Source organism: Schistocerca americana, chromosome 1 (assembly GCF_021461395.2).
Source record: "Schistocerca americana isolate TAMUIC-IGC-003095 chromosome 1, iqSchAmer2.1, whole genome shotgun sequence".
Taxonomy (NCBI): domain Eukaryota; kingdom Metazoa; phylum Arthropoda; class Insecta; order Orthoptera; family Acrididae; genus Schistocerca; species Schistocerca americana.
In genome coordinates this window covers 802,718,471-802,730,844 of record NC_060119.1, presented here as the reverse complement: position 1 = coordinate 802,730,844, position 12,374 = coordinate 802,718,471, and positions in this window count along the sequence as shown.

Below are 12,374 nucleotides of genomic sequence, written 5' to 3'. Positions count from 1 at the left end.
TGACGGCCATCAGTTCATATTGGGATGAAAATTTAATCGTTTACTGCCCGTAATGCTAAGAACATATTCACCTAGTCTGATAAATATTTGACTTTCCTTTCACATCACCGTATGTATAGCATGACTTATGAAAGACCTCATCTTTTGTCTGGTTAGTATTGGAGAACGTAGTCTCTTGCCTTTTGGATGGGGAGGGGAATATGAGAACCCAGCGGTGGCGATGGGAATCTCCCGGAAGGAATCAGGAGCAGACAGGGCCAAAAGTTAAAACGAATTTGTTACATAAAATGTTTTAGACGAATTGCCGCTTTACTCTGTACAAAATCCCGATCTTTAGACAATATTCACGATTATCTTGGCGAGAAGGGCAATGATTGACACGCAGCTGACGGAATTAACTATTTTCATTTATGTAGTTATTCCTTTGAAAATATCAGGCATTTAATCAGTTAAAAGATACATAATATATTTTTATGAAGTTCATTGACTGATGTAACATGCAGTTAATAAAGTCACAAGCTTAAGAGGGCTGTCTCTCAGGCCAAAATTACGTACTTTGATTCAAATAAGAGGAAAATAGGAGCTGAATTATAAGTACAGCTCAGAAGTACTGACTATTCGATTTTGTCACAGACGGACAAATAACGAAGAGCATTATGTACAAGTAAAGCAGATGTTTATGAAAAACGATGGTTGTTACAGACCCGTAAGTATCTGGTTCTAAGAAGCAATACATGTTAAGTTTAATCCAAGGGAGCTAACAAAACAGTTAGGGTAGTGCGAAAACCTAACTTCTGCAGTTACCATTAAAAGTCACCTGTAACGTCAATATTTTTTAACAACCACTTGAATTAGAAAAATCACGTGCAGAAGGTGACTAATGAGGAAGAGGTAAGAGCCCAGAGAGAACTGTGCTCGACATTTGTGGAAAGGAGAGGAGATCAGAAGCAGAACGGTGCAGACCAACGGAGTTTCCTCCGGCAAAAGACTTCATCTGCTACCAAATATTGAGTTGAGGAGGAAGAATGTTTGAGATAGTCCTTTTTGCATGACGTAATTCAAATGTGAAACGCAGGCATTCAACTAGTCTCGTTCGACGTATATTTTTAACATGCCAAATATATTCAACGCAGTGTATAGTCAGTCCCTAAAGCGGTGGTCACGAGTGATGATACCAGTGTGCTATTAAATATATATGAAATATGTCCAATTACGTAGAAAGCTTGAAAAGTACAACTGTAAAGAAGGCAGTACGCTATATCGTCATTTGTTATTTTGACTGAAACATAGTGAAATTTTAGAAAAAAGAGCGACATCAATTCTTTGCAGGAATAAAACTACATGTCTGTGACGTCAATTAAAAGAAAAACAAAGTTATTGTTATATCAGAGACACAGGTTCAGCGGCTTACAAAAATCGACCTTTCGATACATTGCCTTACGGCATAGGTTCTGTAAGCAACAAACAATGACTGTGTGGCTGTGTGGACGATGTGGCCTATTCTACACCTTATTTTAGATCTGTGTGACGATGCTGTGCTGACTATATTTATATGTTTTGACGATGCCATTATGACCTTATCACTTTAGGACATGATGTAGAAAAGATCTGAGGATGGACATCACAGACTGAAACCGGTCATCGTCAAAAGAATTGATATTGTGATCAAAGACTAGAATATAAAACATTAAACAATGAATGCATTTACACAATAGAATGCTGCATCGCTCGCCTCTGAGAGACGATGCCAGATGTTTCGGTTTTCCATTTCCTCTCGTGAGGACATACCGCACATGAGAATACCTCTTATCACGTGTCCGACAGTGAGCCGTTGGCAGGCCGAGTATTTTGCCTCACACAGTCATCGACATACTCATACACTGCCATTCGTGTGTTATGGTGCTCCACAACTCATCCGTCGAGAGACGTTCAGCTGCGTTCGTGCAGTAACGTACATACTCAGGTGTGGTCGTGGTTTCTGTGACCCTCAGAAAAGAGGTTTGTGAATGGTATGGCTGCTTACCACTTCCTATTCTTCAGCACTGGGAACTGACGGACGTCGACTGGAGTAGCCTATAGAATGAGGTGACAAAAGTCAAGGGATAGCAGTATGCACATATACAGATGGCGGCAGTATCGCGTATGGCGTGTCGCGAAAGCCTTGAGGTGCCGATGCCACCCGGCAACACACCACCGTTGGGCTGGTTGCCAGCGCAGCCCCTGAGACTACACGACGTTCCGACTCCCGCCATTTGCAGCGCGACCTGCTGAGGGCATTTGCGTACATTGGACCACAGTATAGGGAGGGAGTGAATCAGCAAGCGAGATCGCGCATTCCACGAATCTTTTGCTGTGTCCGCCAATGTTACGGACAGCCAATCAGGAAAAAGTGCAACTCTGCCGTGAGAGAATTTAGGATCGCGTCCGCGACGATCAGCAGTTACGACTTAGACAGCCAAGAGATGAAGTCTGCTCCGGATCCAGCACCACCACCCGCACGTCGCCGTCGCTGGGAAGGGACCTCGGAGCAGATCACGGGCCTGTTGGTATTCCGTCAGACTCACTTCGCAAAACTGTAGGACCTGCGAACTCGTACAGGCTGAAAGTTAAGTGTTAATTTTTTCCAGTGTGCTCCACTCAGCTAGAGTGAGGACTTAAACATTTGATAGTCAACTAGTAGAAAACGAACTCTGAGTATGGAAGCATCATTTTTGGTGTTCCAGATGTTTGCATTTAGTTGTGAACTTATTCCCCTTGTAGTAAAGAGATTCAGAGTTGGTTACTTGTTTGTTTTGACGGTCAACGAAGACCATTTGTGTTGAATTCATTGTGTCTTAAATATAGAGGATGAACGACATGCTGTGGTGTGTCTTGCAGAAGTGTTCAAAGTTCAGCATACTTCAGTGTACACAAGGTATAAAAGGGCAGTGTATTGGCGAAGCTGTTATTTGTACTCAGGTGATTCATGTGAAAAGGTTCCGACGTGATTATGGATACACGACGGGAATTAACAGACTTTGAACGCAGAGTGATAGTCGGAGCTAGACGCATGGATCACCTCATCTCGGAAATCGTGGGGGATCAATATCCACAGTGTCAAGACTGTGCCAAGAATACTAAATTTCAGGCATTACCACTCACCACGAACAACGCAGTGGCCGACGGTCTTCACTTAACGACCGAGAGCAGCAGAGTTTGCAAGGAGTAGTCAGTGCTAACAGACAAGCAACGCTGCGTGAAATAACCGCAGAAATCAAAGGGGGACGTGCAATGAACTTATCCCTCAGGACGGTATGGCAAAATTTGACGTTAATGGGATATGGCAGCAGACGATCGTTGTGAGTGCTTTCACTAACAGCACGACATCCCCTGTAGCGGCTCTCATCGGCCCGTGACAACATCGCTTGAACCTAGATGACCGGAAAACTGTGGCCTGGTCAGATGGGTCCCAATTTCAGTTGGTAAGAGCTGATGGTAAGGTTCGTCAAACCATGGATGCAAGTTGTCAACAAGGCGCTGTGGAATGTGATGGCGAGTCCACAACGGGTTAGAGACCATTTTCACCAATTCATGTACTCCGTGTTCCCAAACAATGATGGTATTTTCGTGGATAACAATGCGCCATGTTATCGGGCCACAATTTTCGCGACTGAAAAACATTCTGTATAATTCGAGCGAATGATTTGGTCTACCAGATCTCCTGACATGGATCCCATCGAAGATTTATGGGACATAATCGAGAGATCAGTTCGCGTACAAAATCCTGTACCAGCAACACTTTCGCAATTTTATAGAGGCAGCGTGTCTCAGTGTTTCTGCAGGGGACTTCCAACGACTTGTTGAGATCATGTCACGTCGAGACGCTGCACTACTCCGAGCAAAAGAAGTATGTTAGGAGGTTCCCCATGACTCTCGTCATCTCATTGTATGTCGACACCGGGTTTCACACTCTCCCTTCTCTTAACACCTCCAACAGAAACAAGACACCACATGCGCACCTATTACAGTCACCTACACTTGACAGACTCACTTACGCACATAGCTCTTATACTTCGCGAAGGAATGATATCTCTAGGTGAGAAGCATAGGAAAAAAACTTTCCATGTAGGCAGGTGAAACTGTCTTTTAGGGTCTCCCAGCCTTTCATGTCACACTGTTTCCCTTTACTTCACTTTTTTACTCTGTAGTCCGCCGGCCGAAGTGGCCGTGCGGTTAAAGGCGCTGCAGTCTGGAACCGCAAGACCGCTACGGTCGCAGGTTCGAATCCTGCCTCGGGAATGGATGTTTGTGATGTCCTTAGGTTAGTTAGGTTTAACTAGTTCTAAGTTCTAGGGGACTAATGACCTCAGCAGTTGAGTCCCATAGTGCTCAGAGCCATTTTGAACACTGTAGTCCGTCTATCAGTTGTTATAATCTGCGACACTCAACAACGCCTCCTAGCATCATCATGCTTTTGTTCACGTCAGTTAAATCTTACAGCGGCTGTTTTCCTCGTAGCGACTTACTCACGGTACACCATTGACTCTATGGCACATAGAAAACCCACTGGCCACACCACACCTGAGATGGAGAGGCATTGGACAGCTATTATCTCGTTGATATCAAATTCGTTGACGCTGTACTTGTAGTCAACGCTACCCTCGAATGCCACAGTGTTGGCAGTACAAAGTGTGACGACACTCCTGCCATGAAAGCGATTATTTATTTCACCGTCGCGGAGGGGGCGCTCCCTCTTCAACATAGCACTAATCTCTAATTCTAACAGAGCGAGGTGGCGCAGTTGTCGCTAAACTGGACTCACTTTCCAGAGGGCGGTAGTTCAGGTCCCCAACCCGTCACTCATGTTTAGGTTTGCCGTAAATCGCTTCCGGCAAGAGTCAACATAGTTTCTGGCATGGCAGTATGAAGTCACTCTTTAAAATGCAGTAATGAGTGATTGTAAATCTGCTATGCGGAGGTCTGCGCGAGAGATCTGTTTTCCACGTAGTATTTGTGTCAGCTGGCATTCAGCAATGCGTGCACGTATTGGTTCGCTAGATCACACACCAACCCACGGTATATCTTTTGTCCATCTTAGTACACACTGCCGTCAAATTCACCATTGCAGTTTCAAGTAGATAACTTTAATAGTTGACTAGATATAGGAATTAACGTATAACTCGAAATTATCAGTATTGGACAAAGTATTGCTTCGGTATACATTGGGATGTTGCTGTATGCATATCAAAGAAAAAATCGTAGTAAGCTTCTTCCTGGTAAATAGCTAAAAACAGGTGTTCACAGTAACATTAGAATGCATGCTATCGCAAATGTTTCTCGAATATTTGCTCCATTTCAAGTTGTTTTTGGTTAATAATATATACATGCTTTCAAGATATATGGTGGAGTCAATGAGGCGTTTTAACAGAGAATGAATTTTAAAATAGGGAGTGATTAAGTGAGTATGAGCACCTACATGGTATTCTACAATCCTGTAGTGGATGTATGAAACATATTACTTACAAACATCTGCTATTTATGTCGAGTAAGTAATGTTTTTACTTAAGGTACGTAAATATATTATTAGAGTTTCTTTGACGTTTTTAGAGGCAATATTGTGACAAAATTCGCAAATCCATTAAAGGCTTGTGATTGGCCAGGTAGGCGATGTACCCAGTTATATGATCGCAGATACAACCACCATAGGCTACTGACTCAGCCAATCAGAGAAGAGAGGGATCCTCCGTTCTGGAGCCTTTAGACTGCCTGCATACACCACATTACAGAGCTGTCTTTATGGACACCAAGTTTTTCTGCAACAATGTATTCTGGGGCAGAAGACAGTATAAAGCGGACATGATAGTTAATGCCCGATTTGGATGATTTATCTGACCTTTTTTTTTTTTTTTTTAGCTAAAGTGGAAAATACCGTCCTTATTGTGCGTCGCAACATCGTGTGACGTATTATGCAGACTTTCCTGAGCCCACTAGCTAGCTTACGAGTAACGATCTGTCTAATATTTTGCCGAGCAACCCTTATCTTTGGATATTATGTGAGCATCTGACTATTAGTAGAACGACTTTTGTTGTCGTTTCTAATAGGAATGTCGTTGTTTGATATGATACTGACTGTTAGTGAAAGTTTTTAGTATGAGTGAGATGAGTGGATAAGCAGTTTATGGCACGAATTTTGCTTTCGAAACGTTCAATTGTTGTTTAGTATGGACTTGGTGATTACGTGCGACAGCACAATTAAGTTTCAACGATCTTACCTCATTTAGCGAGGGAACCTAGACCTGATGTGAAGAGCATACTTACAATGAATTCATTCAACAGAATTTAATCTACGAACACATCCCGTGCCATCACGGATTAGCAGCTTTTCTGGGCTGAACCACATTGTTTGTATCCCTAGATCAGGCAGCGGATTTAAGAAGCTTACTGAATTAAGTAAGCAACGAGATGGATAGGACTGAGCCGCTGCAGGTACCTATCAAAAGGGCGCTGCCAAATTCCGTCCCCTATCCTTCACCTGATTCGGGCTTGTGGTCCATCATCATTAGAGAAGGTAAATTCTAATCTTCCTTTTTTACCTTAATTCAACTACTCATTAGAGTATGTAGTGTCTACTATCTCTCATGCCTCTTTTCAAACGTAAATCAGTTATCAGTTGTGAGGTTGACTTGAAAACCAAAATGTTGTGTTTGCCTTTCTCGTATTGCATGTTTCATTTGTTGATACTCAAGGCACTGGAAAAGTGGCAAGAAAGCATTTTTGGTAGGATCTCGGAGAAAAAAAAGAACGAAAACTTATCCATTGCTATAGGTGATAACAACGATGGACATTACACTAAGTGGTTAAGTAATGAAATTGCGAGGACTATCCAGAAAGTAGCAAACGTTTTGGTATATGTGGTGCAGGGTGGGGCTACAGACGCCATCTTGGTGCCATAACATTCCTACACTCAGTAAGCATTCAGCAGTGGTAGCGCGTGGTCTGCGTCTCTGCTTTTATTTAGCGTATGGCATTTAGACACAATTGTTATTACAATCAATATGCAAAATTGTAATAATTTGGTATTAGATATTCTTACAGTTATTACAATAGTTATACAGAATTATACAAAATTACACATAATACACATGTTACAGTAGTTATACAAAGTTATAGTAGTTTGGAAGTAATTACAAACAAACATCTAATGAGTTAATATATGCAATTGATTCTGGAGTCGCCATCAGGAAATCTTCTGGAGTCCCATCATAGGCTGTCCTGGGGCAGTCTTCTATTATGTGCTGGATAGTTTGATTTTCTCCACATTGACATAGCGGCGATTCTGTCATGCCCCACTGGTAGAGGGAATAGGCGCATCTGCCATGTTTAGTTCTAATTCTGTTTAAAGTTGCCCAGGTTTTGCGTGATAAGTCAAAACCTGGAGGCTTCTGGGAGATACATGGAAGTTTGCTGATGTTCTTTAAGGACCATTCTTGGTGCCAGGCGCTGGTTATGTTGAATTCTTCCTCTGTTGCAGATGTGGCTATTGCGGTTCTGATGGGTGACCTTCTGGAGCGGAGGCGGCTTTGGGTGGCATCTTCAAAATTCTCATGGATGCGTAGATTCCGATTGCTCATTATCTTTTTGTACTCTCTTATAAGAGCGTTTGTGCGGCGTAGGTTAGGGGGTGGTATGTGGCTTAGTACTGGGAGCCATTCCACGGGTGTAGTCTTTATTACACCAGCGATCATTCTCATTGTGTTATTGAGCTGTGCATCGATTCTATGGGTGTGGGGGCTGTTTAGCCATACCGGCGCACAATATTCGGCAGCTGAGAAGACGAGACTTAAGGCTGATGTCCGTAACGTAGTAGCTGCCGCTCCCCATGTCGTTCCACAGAGCTTCTGTATAATGTTATTCCTTGTTTTTAGTTTCTCTGCTGTTTTCATTAGGTGACCTTTGAAAGAGAGTGTTCTATCGAGGGTCACACCTAGGTACTTTGGGGTTTTATTGTGGGTAAGCCATGTGGTCTCGAATTTTATTCTGAGCTCCCTCTTAGCCGCTTTATTGTTTAGGTGAAAACATGATACTTCTGTTTTGTTGGCGTTAGGTTGCAGGTGCCATTTTCGGAAATATTCTCCCATCTTCTCCAAGTCAGCTGTTAGGGTCTCCTCTGCCCCTTCAAATGACTGACTTCTCGTTGCAAGGACCCAGTCATCGGCGTAGCCAAACTTCTTTGATCTTGTTTCCGGTATGTCTGCAATGTAGAGATTGAAGAGGAGTGGTGCAAGCACCGATCCTTGAGGTAGGCCATTTTTTAATTTCCTCGGTGAACTAATATCTGAACCCATGGTGACTTGGATCGTTCTGTCATTCAGCATGTTGTTTAGTAGGCGAGCTGTTAGTTTACATGGGATTATGCGGAGGAACTTATAAATCATGCCTTCTCTCCAGACTGTGTCGTAGGCAGCTGACAGGTCTATGAATGCTGCAGAGGTTTTAAGCTTTCTTTGGAACCCAGCTTCAATGTACGTCGTGAGTGAGAGAACTTGATCGACACAGCTGCGGTTTGGTCTGAAACCTGCTTGTTCGATTGGTATAGCATTGAGTATTTTCTGGCAGATTCTATTGTAGATGAGCCTTTCTAACAATTTATATATTACTGACAGTAGTGCTATGGGCCTGTAGCTCTTCGGTGAGTTTGTTGGTTTCCCTGGTTTTAAGATGGCTATTATTTTCGATCTTTTGAGGTCACTAGGCACAATTACCGGTTTGGATGATGTCGGTGAAGAATCTCGCCAGCCAGAGTTTTGTGTATTTACCGCAGTGTATCAGGAGTTCTGGGTTAATGCTGTCGAGTCCTGGTACTTTCCCTGGCTTGACCTCTTTGAGTGCTGTTTCTATTTCTTCGAGTGAGAAAGGGAGAGCGTATTCAGTTTCTGTCGCCTTATTCCTCAGATTCCTGAGTTCTCATTTTATCTTGATCGTGTGTGCTCTGTCACTAGGGGCTCTGGACGTGGCCACTATATGAGATGCCATGGTGTTTGGGGAGACGTTTGCTGTCTGTCTTTGAATAGGTGCTCCACTTCCTAATTTCCTTAACAGGGTCCATGCTTGTCGGCTTGAAGTCTGGAAATTCAGGCTCTCCATTGCTTCTGTCCATTTACGTTGTCTTGCAGTATCAAGACTGTGGAGAAGGTCATCGGCCAGTTCTTTGTCGCCCGTCTTGAGGAAGCGCTGGTAGCGCGTCTCTGCTACTTTGGTTTCTTTGATGTGTTAACATGTGCGTTGCAACATAAAATTCCATCACTTCTGAGGTACATCCTGTGATTAGGTTTTCGTTGGCAAAAAACTGCAAACCAATTGAAATTTATCGTGACCTTTGTGATGTGCATGAAAAAGGGATAATGAGTGAAAGCCGAATGACGCAAAGATGCACTGATTTTAAAAATGGCCGTACCAGTGTTCACGGTGAGGATCGCAGTGCTAGGAATAATCTTGTGACTGACGAATTGTTGATGAAAATCAATGACAAAATTCTTGAAAATAGTCGTTTCACGACTTCGGAAGTTTCGGTGCATTTTCCCCAAATTTCACAGAGTGTGGTGCATGAAACCTTGGCGGAGAAGCTTGGTTGCCACGAATTTTGTGCTAAGTGAGTTCCCAAAATCTTAACGGAAGACCACGAGAATCGGAGACTGGCTGCAGCACTGACCTTCCTCGAGATTACGAGAAAAATGGTAATAAAGTTATGGATCGTATCGTAGCTGGGAGCCAGACTTGGGTGAAGCACGTCAGTTGTGAAACAAAAGGACAGTCGATGGAATGGGGAAACACAAACTCTCCCAAGAGATCAAGGAGGTGCTTTCAAACGCAATCAGCAACAAAGATCGTGACTACTGTGCTTTGGGGCTCTAAGGGAGTGATTATCGTTGATTTAATTGTTCGTGGCACAACAATTAAGTAAGACGTGTTTTGTCAAACACTGACAAAGTTACGGCGGGCGAAATAACACAAGCGTCGGGGAAAACGTAAGGCAAAAGTTTCTTTTAGTTCCATGACAACGCACGTCCGCACACGCACACCATACAGCCCGAATTTGGCACCGACTGACTGCCGCTTTTTCCCAGGAATGAAGATATGGCTCGCTACTCAATGCTTTGATACTGACGACGAACTACATGCCTTATAAGCCAGTAATTGCAATCGCAGCTGGCAGATTCCTAGAGAGGAAGTATTGAAAAACTTGTAGCAGTTTGGTAGCCGGGCGGTCTCAGACGTCCTGTCACGGTTCGCACGTCTCCCCCCGTCGGAGGTTCGAGTCCTCCCTCGGGCATGGGTGTGTGTGTTCTCTTTAGCGTAAGTTAGTGTAAGTTGGAGTAAGTAGTGTGCAAGTCTAGGGACCGATGACCTCAGTAGTTTGATCCCATAGAAGCTTACCACAAATTTCCAAAAATTTGTGCCGTGGTATGATAAGAGACGCAGTTTGAGTGCCGATTTCTTTGTTTGTTTATTTACAATATGCTCCATTACACACCATTTGTAATACTACATGTATGTATTTTGTGTGTGTGTGTGTGTGTGTATGTGTGTGTGTGTGTGTGTGTGTGTGTGTGTGTAGTGTAATGTTTGTGTTGATGAGGATAGAGAATGGAGAGGGTGAAATTCGTTGTCAGCACATAGCATACTCATCGCGAATAGCACCATGGGGGCTGCCAAGCTTGACGTCCCCATCTGAAGGACGGGTCACCATCAACAGTGTCACATGTCCTCACTTCATGACTCACTCCGGAGAGGTTTGGTATTTAAACCAGGACGTTGGCGCAACGTCTGGTGATCAGGAACTTCACGCTACCACCTCTCTTCCCTCTGTCCAAATATTGACAGTGAAAATTTTTGTACCATCATGATTCGAACCCGCTTACCCTCAGCTCGTGCGCCACCGCACAAGCATGTGTTAGCGACCTAGGCCACGGAAGTGGGTTTTCAATGGGGATTATGTGGAAAAGTATCTGAAATCTTTCAAATGTATATAATAAAATTTGGTTTTTCCACATTGTTAATTTTTTATTTCAAAAGTCTGTTACTTTCTGGATAGCCCTCGTATTTCTAAATTACTAAACAGTGTTGACAGTGAGGTGTTTGTAGGACTATGGACGAACAACGATTTGTTGTGATTCTTGAAGGTCGTACCGGCAGCGTTTGCTTTTTGGTCTTTGGTCTCCCCCTGTGTGGGGTAGTGCTTTGTTTTAAGCATGGCCGTGGAGGGAGACGCGAGCAGAGGTGTGGGAGGGTGGCCGGACGAGTGGGAGGGTGCTGAGGAGCCCTCCTCACCACAGCTGAGTCACGTGCCCTCTGCTGCAGACAGGGGGAGCGTCTGCCGGGCCGCTGCACTGTACTCTTGCAAACATCTCGTGGCAACCGTACGCGTGCTGCAGATTCTTCGGAGATCTGTTCATCAGAACTGGGGACACGAGATGTACGGGCAGTGTGGCGTACGTCACGGCACTGGACACTACAAGTCTTACGGCGTGCAGCAACAATCTCCGGCGGGGGGCGAATTATTATTTCGCAGTTATTTAATAGTTAGTAGCTGCGCAATTAAATACAGTCAAGCTGACTGACACATGACAAAGTTAAGGACTTTAGTGGATACCTTTTCATTTACATACTGATTTTTCGAATGGCAGCGGACGTAACCGAGCGTTCGCGACGTATGTCGGGCAAGGCAAGTAGTGTGACGTCACAAGTTCCTTGCAGGTCCATATTTTTGCTGGCCCCCATCGGCCACGTGTATAGACACGGGGGGACTAGGTTCAAGACAACTGCCTAATTGTCACACTATTCTACATCTAAGTGATTATAAGTCACACTCAGTGTCTGGAAGAGGTTTCATACAACCAGTTTCAGACTATTCCTCGATCACTCCACTTTCAAATAGCGTCTGGGAAAAATGAACAACTAAATCTTTCCGTGCGAGCTCTGATTTTTTTTTTTTTTTTTTTTTTTTTTTAAGAGGGTTGACTGAAAGGTAATGCCTCCACCTTCGTAGCTCTTCTACAGTTGGCAGCATTGGTAAGCGGCAGGTACTGGCTTGTTCCGTATCCTCTTCTCTACAAGTCCAGTTGGCGGGAAGCATTGAACGGTTGTGTTGTTACAGTGTAAAGTATGGAAACCTGCGCAGACGGTCGGTCAATGCGATTTAAGCAACGTGCAGTCACTGAACTCTTGACAGCAGAAGGTGTCACCCCAAAGGAGATTCATCAGAGAATGAAAGCAGTTTATGGTGATTGTGTTGATGTAAGTACTGTGCGTCGTAGGGCGAGTAAATTTAAGGAAGTTGAGGTCGGAACATCTGACCTGCGTGACAAACAAAGAGTTGGACGTCCTCTGACAGTAAC